General features: G+C 34.1%; 1 pseudogene; it reads left to right on the top strand.

Annotated features, from left to right (window-relative positions):
• Positions 1 to 7,449: 7,449 nt before the first annotated feature.
• On the top strand, positions 7,450 to 11,927 carry LOC145661556 (NADH-ubiquinone oxidoreductase chain 4 pseudogene; annotated as a pseudogene).
• The last annotated feature ends 609 nt before the right edge of the window (positions 11,928 to 12,536 follow it).

Below are 12,536 nucleotides of genomic sequence, written 5' to 3'. Positions count from 1 at the left end.
ATTTTGGAAAGACAGAAATCATTCTTCAATTTATACTTTATTTTTGCGACGCAAATAATGTCTTTACTTCGGTGGGAACTGCTAATAATTCAATTTCTTTCCCACGAATTAGAACAAAAGAGTCATTGATCGTTCACCCATACATATATGCGCAGCATTTTTTCACGGTGAGAAAATTTAAAATTTTAGTGAGTAACAAAGACAACATTCATTATCTGAACTTAAGGCTACCAGACGTCCCGATTTAGCCGGGACAGTCCTTTCTTTTCAACTCTTGTCCCGACTTTTTTGAGACTGCACTCGGGGCGCAAGAATGTCCCGATTTGTAAACATTCACTGAGACACGTTAAGTGCCCTTCGTATTGAAAAATTGTAAATAATTAGAAAATAATCCTTCAAAGGCTTTCTTTTTAAAAACTTCTTCGTTTATAGCTTACCAGAACAAAGAAATCGTACAACAATAACACAACCGCTTTTCAAAGTCAAACATATTGTTTGCATTTAAACAATCAAAAAACTGTGCCGTTGTGAAGTCTCCTTTGTTGATAAGCTGCTGTGTTGTTGATTGTTGTCGAGAAAAATATCAATAGAATAACTACGAACTACCACTGAAATTTATTGCTTAGTTTCATTGGGAGCTTTGTGCTGTGAACGCGCTACTTTTCGTTCGCTGTGTTTCTTCATCTCCAGCACTGTGATGGGCTTGTTGACAATATTATCTGGATCTTATAAGTGCCGAATTATTTGACGTGTCAGTGATGGCACTAAAACGTAAGTGTGTTTTTAACGATATACTTCAAAAAGAATATCCATTTCTGAAGAGAACCATTTCTGATTCTGACGTACGCTGTAACACATGTTCCTCTACATTTAATATTAGTCACGGAGGACGGTCAGACATTAAACATCAGGTGAATAGTATGAAACACAAAAGTGTTGTGAGTTCTAAAGCGTCCAGCTCTTCCGTTTTTTAGAAGTGAAAGTTTCGGTGAAAATGAGCTCAAATTAGCTGCCACAGAAGGGACGTTCGCGTATCACACTGTACAACATAACCATAGTTTCAAATCTATGGACTGCACTTCCAAAGTAATCCAGTGTATGTTTGAGCCAAAATTTAGTTGTGCTCGCACTAAAACCGAGGCAATTGTGTTGAACGTATTAACACCATATGCTACATCCGAACTTGAATCAGACATACGAAAGTCAAACTTCATCTCGGTCATGACCGATGAATCAAACCACAAAAACATTAAAATCTTCCCGGTGCTACTAAAATATTTTGACAGTGAAAAAGGTATACAGGTAAAAATATTAGAAGTGAAATCATTACCTGGGGAAACAGCTGAAATTGTGAGTACATATTTAATGAAGTGTTTGTAAAATGTCCACGCCGGTGAGAACTGTTGCTCTGTGTGCTGATAACACCAATTGTAATTTTGGAGGCGTCTATAGGAAAGGAGTTAACAACGTGTACAAGAAACTGCAAGAGAACTTGGGCCATAATATACTCGGGGTGGATGTTCAGCTCATATTATTCATAACACTATTCGAACTGCTGCTGACATGCTTCCAGTTGATATTGAGGGCATCGTTTCCAAAATATATTCTTATTTCTATTTATACACTGTGCGTGTAGAAAACTTAAAGGAATTCTGCCAATTTGTCGAACAGGAATACCAAAATATCCTAGGATACAGCGAAACAAGATGGCTCGCACTTCTTCCTGCTGTGGAGCGACTACTGAAAATGTTTGAGCCATTGAAGTCGTATTTTTAGTCTCAAGATAAATGTCCATTTATCTTGAAGTTATTTTTCGAAAACTCTTTGTCCGAGGCATGGCTATTTTTTGTTCACAACCAGGCATCTACTTTTCAGGCTGCAATTGAAAGAGTGGAAGGGCAGTGTGTCACTGTTTTTGAAGTTATTGAAGCAATACAAAATTTGAAAGTAAACTTCCTTTCTAAGTCTGAAGATTGTTTTCTCTCCTCGTCAGTAAGAAGAATACTTGATAAGTTAGAGAAGGAGGGACTTCATTCCGAAGTTCATAAATTTCGCCAATACGTCCATGTATTTTATCAAACTGCAGTAGATTATTTAAACAAGTGGACTGAACATTTAGAAAATTTGGAAAATTTTAAGTGGGTAACCCTCAGATCTGTTCTTACGTGGGAAGAAATAGAAAAGACTGTGAACTTCCTTCAAACTCTTCTGCACTCACACAAGATTGATGAATGTGCACTGTATGATGAATTTGTGCACATAAAAAAAATTGTCACACATGAGAAGTTAGACGAGTGGAAGTCAGGGAACACATCATCAGATGGGCGCTGGGTGGAAATTTTCTCTCTCTTTAAAAGTAACGAAATACCCTATTCAAATTTCATGAAGCTCGTCGAGTTTCTCCTGTGTTTGCCAGGAACCAACGCGCCGACAGGACGAGTGAACTCCATCATGAATAACATGTGGACAAGTGAGAAGTCTAATCTATCAGTCGAAACTTTAAGATCTGTCTTAATCTCAAGAATAAACTTCGATTACACTTGTGTGGACTTTTATAAAATGTTACGTACGAAGAAAGACCTGTTAAAGAGAATCCATGGCGCGCAGAAATATATGTAAACTGATTGTGTATTCTGGTTTTGTGTGTACCCATCTTGATGGTGCGAACTTCTCAGAAAGGATTATTGAATTGACTTCATCATTATGTAAGTAAATTTTCCATTATTAATTGCTATTTCAAATTACTTCCTAGTTTTATTTTAAATTAGTTACTTCAAACACAGAGAAAAAAGCCGAACGTAATTTGCAGTTTTATTAAAAATTTCAATGATTTTCTCTTTGTTTCTTTTATTAAATTCTTTAGAAATTCGCCAAAAATTCCGCACTGTTTTTTTTCTCTGTTTTCCGGAGACGGTTATGCTTATTCACTATCTACTGTAGTGATCTTATAGTTGAAAATTAAAAATGTTTTTCATGTTGCTTTGTACCTTCTTTCCGAAAGGACGGAGTGGCTCAAGCCTTGACGTAATAGTATTCGAGGGGTAGCAGGTTCGATCTCAGCTGCTGGCCATCCAGGATTTTCCAGGGTTTATCCAGTTTACTTGTTTACTAATGCATTGAGAGAAGGTAAATAAAAATATATACAAAATTTCGGTGCTGGGCTCACCAATGTGATTTTTAAAAATGTCCCGATTTCGTGCTGTGAAAATATGGTAGCCTTATCTGAACTATATGTATGAAAATCGTACTTCTATTACTTGGATCTTCAGTGTTTCTTCCTTACTCATTAATATGCAAAGACTACATTATATAGTTATTTGGAACTAAATTAAGTGCTTTATTTAATTATTTAGGGAAATACTGGTAGGCCAGAGCAGACCAGATGTTTGAGCGACTGACCTACACCAATCAAATCGCTCAGTTCGTTCTTATCTCCACGTTCTTACGTTCGAACTACTCCCCTCTCCTTATACATTGTGACTAGTGAACTGTGAATTAACGAAAATCCTTTCAACATCAAATTTGCATATCCATACAGGTGGCTTAACCTGATTACATTATAAAATGAACTGCAAACATTGACCAGTCGATCAAACTAGTTCGAACTTAGAACCCCTAAACTCTAGGGGCCTTATGCAGAGTCGTTTTGACAATGATTACCGACATACTAAAAGCCTGACTACTGCAGGAAACATATGTAAGTCGAATTTTTTTAGTATGGCACTAGTCACGTGTCTTGAAGGACTCTCCGCCTGTCGATGTACCCAACACTTTTGTTGAATTCGCTATAGAATTAAGTAAAGGGGGATACGTCTCATAGCCGACTAAGGATTTGTACAGTTGCTAGCCCCATTTAGTGAAGTCCCGGGTCCGCTGACTTAGTGCGTATAGGTAGTCAACGGGACTACCCATGTCCTAATTACACATTGTGGCTATCTGTGTTTGTTCTGCTGGCTACTACCGTCAACTTTTTACTGACTCTCCTCGCAGCAGCCAGGAACTGACGTCGTTGGATTATCTTTAGTGTTACGCCACAGTGTTAATCCCGCATGTGCACTAGTTAGTAATGCCAGAGAAACAATCTCCCGAAAATCTAAGTTAAGGCAGCGAGTACAGGAACAAACTCAACTGCATTTGGTTACGTATCATATTGTTTTGGTTTCCTGTGAACTACTTTTTAAATAATAGTTGTATTTAGTTTGTAATAAACAAAATAGTTTTAACATACAGTTATTAAAACTAAAAAATAATGTTAATTAAAAAGTAGTTCACAAGAAACCAAAACAAGATGATACGTAATCAAATGCAGTTGAGTTCATTCCTCTACTCGCTGTCTTAACTTAGATTTTAGGGAAATTGCTTTTCTGGCAACACTGTAATTTCTATGGATTGTAACACTGAATATTCTTCAAATTCATATTTTCTGTTGTAGAATAGCATTATCTATCATTGTGGTAACTTGCATTTCATTATCTCCTTTACTGATGAATAATCAGGCAAAAAAAAAAGGTGAATTTCGTATTATTTTTAGTAAGGCAGGCTCTTCAGTAAGTACATAAGTAGAGATATGCGTATATAATGACTCGATGTTTGCACCTGACTGAAGTGGGTGTATGGGACGTAAACAAAAGAGAACAATAGAGAATGGTGATGGTAGGGGGTTGTGTGGATGGTATGTAAACAAAAGGATAATAGAGGATAAAAGAGAAATCAAGCATACAATGCTATACAGTTGTATGTGTTTAAAAAGATTTTGGAGGGTGGTGTGGGAAAAGGTTTGTTGTTAATGTAGTACGTTGAATAGTAAACAAAAGGATAATAGAGGATAAAAGAGAAATCAAGCATACAATGCTATACAGTTGTATGTGTATTTTGGAGGGTGGTGTGGGAAAAGGTTTGTTGTTAATGTACGTATGTTGAATAGTAAACAAAAGGATAACAGAGGATAAAAGAGGAATCAAGGATACAACGCTATACAGCTGTATGTTTTAAAAAGAATAATTGGTGGGTGTGGGAAAAGGCTTGTTGCGAAAGATGAATTGTAAACAACAAGTAAGAAAGAATAGTACCAGATGTTGATAGCGTGGGAAGATAATATGTATACGATGGTTTTCCAGCTGGGATGTTTATGAAAAATAATTTTAAGAAAAATGTTAGAATCCTGCAGCCGATGGCGGAAACGCGGCGCGGGGCGGGCGCGGGAAGGTGTGCGGAGGCGTGTGCGACCGGAAAACACCCGAGTGTGCGGACGCGACAGCGACCAAAGATGAAATGAGAGTATATATGGTATATTGAAAAGAGAAAAATATTAGCCTTGAGTTTATTCATGTGAACATGTGAATAAAAGAAAATAAATGATGTTTACGAATGTTTAGCCAGACATTGAATTTTCCAAGAAAAGAAAACGTAATGGACATATGAAAAGAATTTTGGGGGGATAATTTCTTTTTGTAAAGATTTGTTTTGTTTCTTGTATATGGGTAGTATGATTTGTGGATAATTGATCTTAAGGTTAAAAGGATTACTGTGCTAACCATAATTCAGAATATAATTTGATTAATAGGATAGAACTGTAAGCCTCGTATTTTTCTAGTATGAAAAAATGGCATAATTATTAAAATGAGGATTGATATTACTAAGGCGATCACTCCTCCGAGCTTATTAGGAATGGAACGAAGAATGGCGTAAGCAAATAGGAAATATCATTCTGGTTGAATGTGTACTGGTGTAACTAAGGGGTTAGCAGGAGTGAAATTTTCGGGATCCCCTAGTATGTAAGGGTTTCAGAGGCTAAGTAATATTAGTCCTATTATTATTGTTAGGAAACCAATAGTGTCCTTAGTTGAAAAATAAGGATGAAAAGGAATTTTATCTTGATTACTGTTAAGACCAAGAGGATTGTTGGAACCTGTTTGGTGAAGGAATAGGAGGTGTACTATTGACATGGCAGCCACAATAAAAGGTAAGAGGAAATGGAAGGCAAAGAATCGATTTAAGGTAGCATTATCTACGGCGAATCCTCCCCAAATTCATTGTACTAATATTGTTCCTAAGTAGGGGATAGCTGATAATAAATTTGTAATGACTGTAGCACCTCAGAAAGATATTTGACCTCAAGGTAGAACATAACCTACAAAAGCGGTTGCCATTACTAGAAGTAGAATAGCGACTCCCACTCTTCAGGTGTGAAGGTAAAGATAAGAACCATAATATATTCCTCGGCCGACATGTAAATAAAGGCAAATGAAGAAAAATGATGCTCCGTTAGCATGTAGAGTGCGCAAAAGTCAGCCAAAATTTACATCTCGGCAAATGTGAATTACACTGTTGAAGGCTAATTCAATACTTGATACGTAATGTATTGCTAGAAATAAGCCTGTAGCAATTTGAATAACTAGACATAAGCCGAGAAGGGAGCCAAAATTTCATCAATATGAGATGTTAATAGGAGCTGGGAGGTCTACTAAGGCGTTATTAGCAATTTTAAAAAGAGGGTGATGTAAGCGAATTGGTGTTGACATATGATTTAGATGGTCGTAAAGGACCTTGATATAATGAAGTAATTTTCACTACTGCGATTAATGTAATGAATAAATATGTAGCTAATATAATAGTGTTCATTAAGATTGATGTTATGTAAAATTTTATACCAGGAATTTCTTGGTAATTAGTTGTACAGAGGTGTGGGTCTGGTAGTGAAGTCATGTTTGGCAGTAAGAGGGGATCAATAATTGTAATAAGAATTAATAGTAATGGCACTAGAAAAATTAATAGGAAAAGGCTGGGGGTTAAGTTAAATATTTCATTTGATGCTAGTCTTGTAACATAAATAAATAGAACTAATATACCCCCTAGAAAAACTAGGAAGAGAATATAAGAAAATCAAGGAGATTCTCTTATAGTTGAGATAGTTAAGCAGGTGGTAATAGTGTTGATGATAAGCATTAGTCCTATTGATAAGGGGTGAGATATTTGAATTAGAATAAATCTTAGAATTACTAAAATTATAAGTAATATTCAGGTTATTTTAATTTCAAGAGGTAGTTTATTAAAATATTAGTTTTGGGGACTAAAGATAAGTTTATACTTTCTCTTGATGCTTTTAGAATTTTGTTCATTAATGGTTTACAAGACCAACGTTTTAATTAAACTATAAAAGCTTATGAAAATATTATTTATTTTGTTTTCTTGTTTTCTAGTTATTTTAGGAATAGCTTGTTTTGTTATTCAGCGTAAACATTTATTGATGGTTCTATTAAGACTTGAATTTATTGTATTGATAAGTTTTTTACTTCTATCTTATTCTTTAGGTAGTTTGTATGTTGAGAACTATTTTTGTTTGTTATTTCTAACTTTTAGAGTTTGTGAAGGTAGCCTAGGCCTGTCAATTTTGGTGTCCATTGTTCGAACCCATGGTGGAGATTATTTGAATTCTTTAGTTGTATTACGATGCTAAAATATTTAATATTTATGTTGTTTTTAATACCTTTGGGTTTTAATTTTAAATTATGATGAGTTGTTCAGTTTTGTCTTATTAGAGTTTGTTTTTTATTTATAATAAGAAATAGTATAGGACTAGTTCCTTGACAAGTAGGTTATTATTTGTGAGGAGATTCTTTGAGATATTCGTTGATTTTATTAAGTATTTGAATTATTATTCTTATAATTATGGCTAGAGAAGGTGTATTGAGAAGTTCATTTTACAGTACGAGTTTTATGAGTTTAGTTTTAGTATTACTTGTGTTACTTTTTTTGAGATTTTCTTCTTCTAGATTATTTATGTTTTATTTTTTTTTTTTTTTTGAGGGTTCATTAATTCCTACATTGTTTTTAATTTTAGGATGAGGTTATCAACCTGAGCGAGTGCAGGCAGGGATATATTTGTTATTTTATACCTTGTTTGCTTCATTACCACTTTTGATTGGCATTTTTTATTTAGAATATGTTAGGGGTAGTTTATTAATAATTAATATGAGAAGTGTAATAGATTTAGGAATTATATATTATGTATGATACTTTGCTTTAGTTGTTGCTTTTTTAATTAAAATGCCTATATTTCTAGTTCATCTTTGATTACCTAGGGCACATGTTGAAGCACCCGTGAGTGGTTCGATAATTTTGGCAGGAGTTTTATTGAAGCTAGGAGGGTATGGACTATTACGTATTTTATATTTTATGGAAAATGTAGCAGTAAATATAAATTTAATTTGATTTGGTATTAGAGTTGTAGGTATTTGATCAGTTAGATTAGTATGTTTACGACAAGTTGATGTAAAGTCTTTAATTGCTTATTCTTCTGTTGCCCATATAGGCTTAGTGTTAATAGGCTTATTAACAATAGGATTATGAGGGTTTAGAGGTGCTCTTACACTGATGATTGCTCATGGTTTATGTTCTTCGGGATTATTTTGTCTTGCAAATATTTCTTATGAACGCCTAGGAAGTCGAAGACTGTTAATTAATCGGGGAATGTTATCTTTTATACCTAGTTTAGCATTATGATGATTTTTATTAAGAATTGCTAATATGGCTGCACCACCAACATTAAATTTATTAGGAGAAATTAGCCTATTAAATAGAATTGTTGGTTGATCTTGGCTGAGAATGTTAGGTCTAGCTTTACTTTCTTTTTTTAGAGCTGGTTATAGATTATATTTATATTCGTATACTCAACATGGGATGCCTTATTCTAATTTATATTCTTGCTGAGGAGGAAGTGTACGGGAGTATTTGTTATTAATATTACACTGATTGCCTTTAAATTTATTAATCTTTTTTGCGGGACCGAGATTCTTATGATTGTAGTTGCTTGAGTAGTTTAATATAAAATTTTAGTTTGTGGTACTAGAGAAGGTTTAAATTTACCCTTAAGCCATGGTTTGACCTTTTTCAATTTGTGTGATTAGATTTGTCTTTTTAAATAGAATAAGTATTTTTTTATTTATAATGGGCTTGAGTTTTTTAATTAATGGGTACAGTGTATTTATTGAGTGAGAGGTTATTTCTTTTAATAGAAATAAAATTATTATAACTCTTTTATTTGATTGAATATCGTTTATATTTATAAGATTTGTACTTTATATTTCTAGAATGGTAATTTATTATAGTGGACAATATATAGGATCTGAGCGATATCTCAATCGATTTATTATACTTGTATTAATATTTGTTCTTTCCATAGTTTTATTAATTGTTTCTCCTAACTTAATTAGAATTCTGCTCGGGTGAGACGGTCTAGGATTAGTATCATATTGTTTAGTAATTTATTATGAAAATGTACGGTCTTATAATGCTGGTATGTTAACTGCCCTTTCTAATCGCATTGGAGATGTAGCAATTTTATTAGCTATTGCTTGAATATTGAATTACGGGAGTTGAAATTATGTATTTTATTTACATAGAGTTTTGAATAATAATGAGATAGTAATTATTTCTAGTTTGATTATTTTGGCAGCAATAACAAAAAGTGCACAAATTCCTTTTTCTGCATGATTGCCAGCAGCGATAGCTGCTCCTACTCCAGTATCAGCATTGGTTCATTCTTCTACCCTTGTGACTGCTGGAGTTTATTTACTAATTCGTTTCAGAGATGTTTTATTAAGTGTTTATGCTGGAGATGTGTTACTCTTATTGTCAGGATTGACAATATTTATGGCGGGTATTGGTGCTAATTATGAATATGATTTGAAGAAGATTATTGCTTTATCTACTTTAAGTCAGCTTGGTCTTATAATAATAATTTTGTCTATAGGATTTCCTGTGTTAGCTTTTTTCATCTATTGACACATGCTTTATTTAAGGCGTTACTTTTTTATGTGCAGGAGCAATTATTCATGGTGTGGGGGATACTCAAGATATTCGTAGAATAGGAGCACTTGTAGGTCAGATACCCCTTACTTTGTCTTGTTTAAATGTAGCTAACTTGGCCTTATGTAGAATACCATTTTTAGCAGGGTTTTATTCTAAGGATTTGATTTTGGAAATTTCCTCTTTATCTTTAATTAATGTAATCAGCTTTTTCTTATTGTTTTTTTCTACAGGTTTAACTGTATGTTATTCAGTACGTTTAAGATTTTATTTAACAGGTAGGGGCTTTGGGGGTACTAATATTCATTCTATTAGTGATAATGAAGGTTGGACTATGTGTAAGGGGATATTAGGATTAGTGGTGATGGCAATTTTAGGAGGTGCAATATTAAGTTGGTTGATTTTTCCTACCGTTAATTGTGTTGTTTTACCTTTACACTTAAAAATAGGCGCATTACTTGTAAGTGTAGTAGGGTTGTGAGTTGGTATTTTATTATCAAGCTATTCTATTGGTCAATCTTTAATGTGTGTGAAGTTCTATTTTAGTTCTACAATAATAGGAAGTATATGATTTTTACCTTATTTATCAACAAATTATATTATTAAATTACCTTTACATATAGGAGGTGCATATTATAATAATATTGATCAAGGGTGGAGAGAATGTCTTGGTGCTCAAGGCATATACAGTAGTTTTAAGGATGGTTCAATATTAATTCAACAATCGCAAGACAATTTATTTAAAATGTATTTATTAATTTTTTTAATCTTCACAATTTTCCTTTGTTTATTTATATATGTATATTTAGGTAGCTTATACTTAAAGCATAGTATTGAAGATACTAAGAAGAAGTTTTATTCCTTAAATATACTCCCTGAGAAGTACTCTCTTTTTTACCTCGAAAAGGTAATGTAATGTTTATACTAAGGGGGTTATAATCATTTTTATTTAAGAGATGTTAACGGTCTAATCCGCTAAAGATAAAAGTTAGCAGCTTCTTCTTGATTATTCACATCTCCTTAGTTGGGGTCAGGATAACCCAATGGTATCATTAACAGTGAAATGCCTCTTTTTGGCTTCAACTAACAAGTAGAGGTCAAAGGGGACCAAAGGTTCAGGTCGAAACTGAGTGCAATTATTTGCTTTCTACTTTGAGATAAGTTGATAGCAACACCTTTTGGATGCAAACCAAATATTATACTTAACTATTATCCCGTTTTATTAGTCAGCTCATGTTAGGGATCCTTGATTTCATTCATGGTAAAGGCCTATTAGGAGAATTACTAAGAATGTTACTCTAATTAGGGATCAGGATAGTGTATTGGTGTTGTTAATAGTGATTGTTATTGGGAGTAGAAGGGCAATTTCTACGTCGAAAATAAGGAAAATTACGGCAATGAGGAAAAATCGTAGAGAGAAGGGGATTCGGGCTGATGATTTAGGGTCGAAGCCACATTCAAAGGGGGAGTTTTTTTCTCGATCATTAATAACTTTCTTGGAAAGAAGAGTTGAGATGGCTATAACAATTAAGCAAATAACAATAGTTAATAGACTGGCTGTTAGAATTGTGTTAATTACCTATTTCATTTAAATGATCTTTTTGATTGGAAGTCAAATATACTGTATATATTAAATAGGTTAGCCTCCCCATCAATAAATAGAAATATAAAGGAATAATCATACTACATCTACAAAGTGTCAGTATCAAGCAGCGGCTTCAAATCCGAAGTGGTGAGTAGGAGAAAAATGTGATAGAAGATGGCGCAGTAAACAGGTGGCTAGGAATGTGGAGCCAATAATAACGTGAAGACCATGGAAGCCTGTTGCTATGAAGAATGTTGAGCCATAGACAGCATCTGCAATGGTGAATGGGGCTTCATAATATTCGTATGCTTGTAAGGCAGTGAAGTATAAACCTAGGAGGATTGTTAATAGTAGACCTTGCGTAGCTTGAGTGTGATTACCTTCTATTAGTCTATGATGAGCTCATGTTACAGTAACTCCTGAAGCTAGTAGAATTGCTGTGTTAAGAAGGGGAATGTGCATAGGATTAAATGGCATGATGCCTGTTGGAGGTCAGAAAGATCCAATTTCTACTGTTGGTGCTAGTCTACTGTGAAAGAAGGCTCAAAAGAATGAAACAAAAAAGAATACTTCGGAAATAATGAATAAAATTATACCTCACCGAAGACCTAATGTAACTTGTATTGTGTGTAATCCTTGGTATGTTCCTTCTCGAGTTACATCTCGTCATCATTGAATTATAGTGAGTAATGTGATTAATATACCTAGGAAGAATAGGGAAGGATCATATTGGTGGAATCATTTAGTGAGTCCTGTGGTTGTAATTAAAGCTCCTAAGGCCCCAGTAAGTGGTCAAGGACTTTGGTCAACAAGGTGGTAAGGGTGGTTTTGTGGTGCTGACATAAGTAACTTCTCTTGAGTAAAGTGTAACTAGAACTGCAAATACATATGATTGAATTACTGCAACAGCGGATTCTAATATTAGAAGGGTAATTTGTCCAATTATTAGTAATGAGAGTATAGAGAGAGATAAGGAAGGACCTGTATTGCCTAATAAGGTTAAAAGGAGGTGGCCTGCAATTATGTTTGCTATTAATCGAACAGCTAAGGTTCCAGGTCGAATGATGTTGCTGATTATTTCAGTACATACTATGAATGGTATAAGAGGAGCTGGAGTCCCAGAAGGAACAAGATGAGCAAATAT

This window comes from Thermobia domestica, chromosome 10, assembly GCF_964235325.1.
Source record: "Thermobia domestica chromosome 10, izTheDome1.hap1.1, whole genome shotgun sequence".
Lineage (NCBI taxonomy): Eukaryota > Metazoa > Arthropoda > Insecta > Zygentoma > Lepismatidae > Thermobia > Thermobia domestica.
Note: the sequence above shows the minus strand (reverse complement) of the source record. Positions and strands in the feature narration are given on the sequence as shown.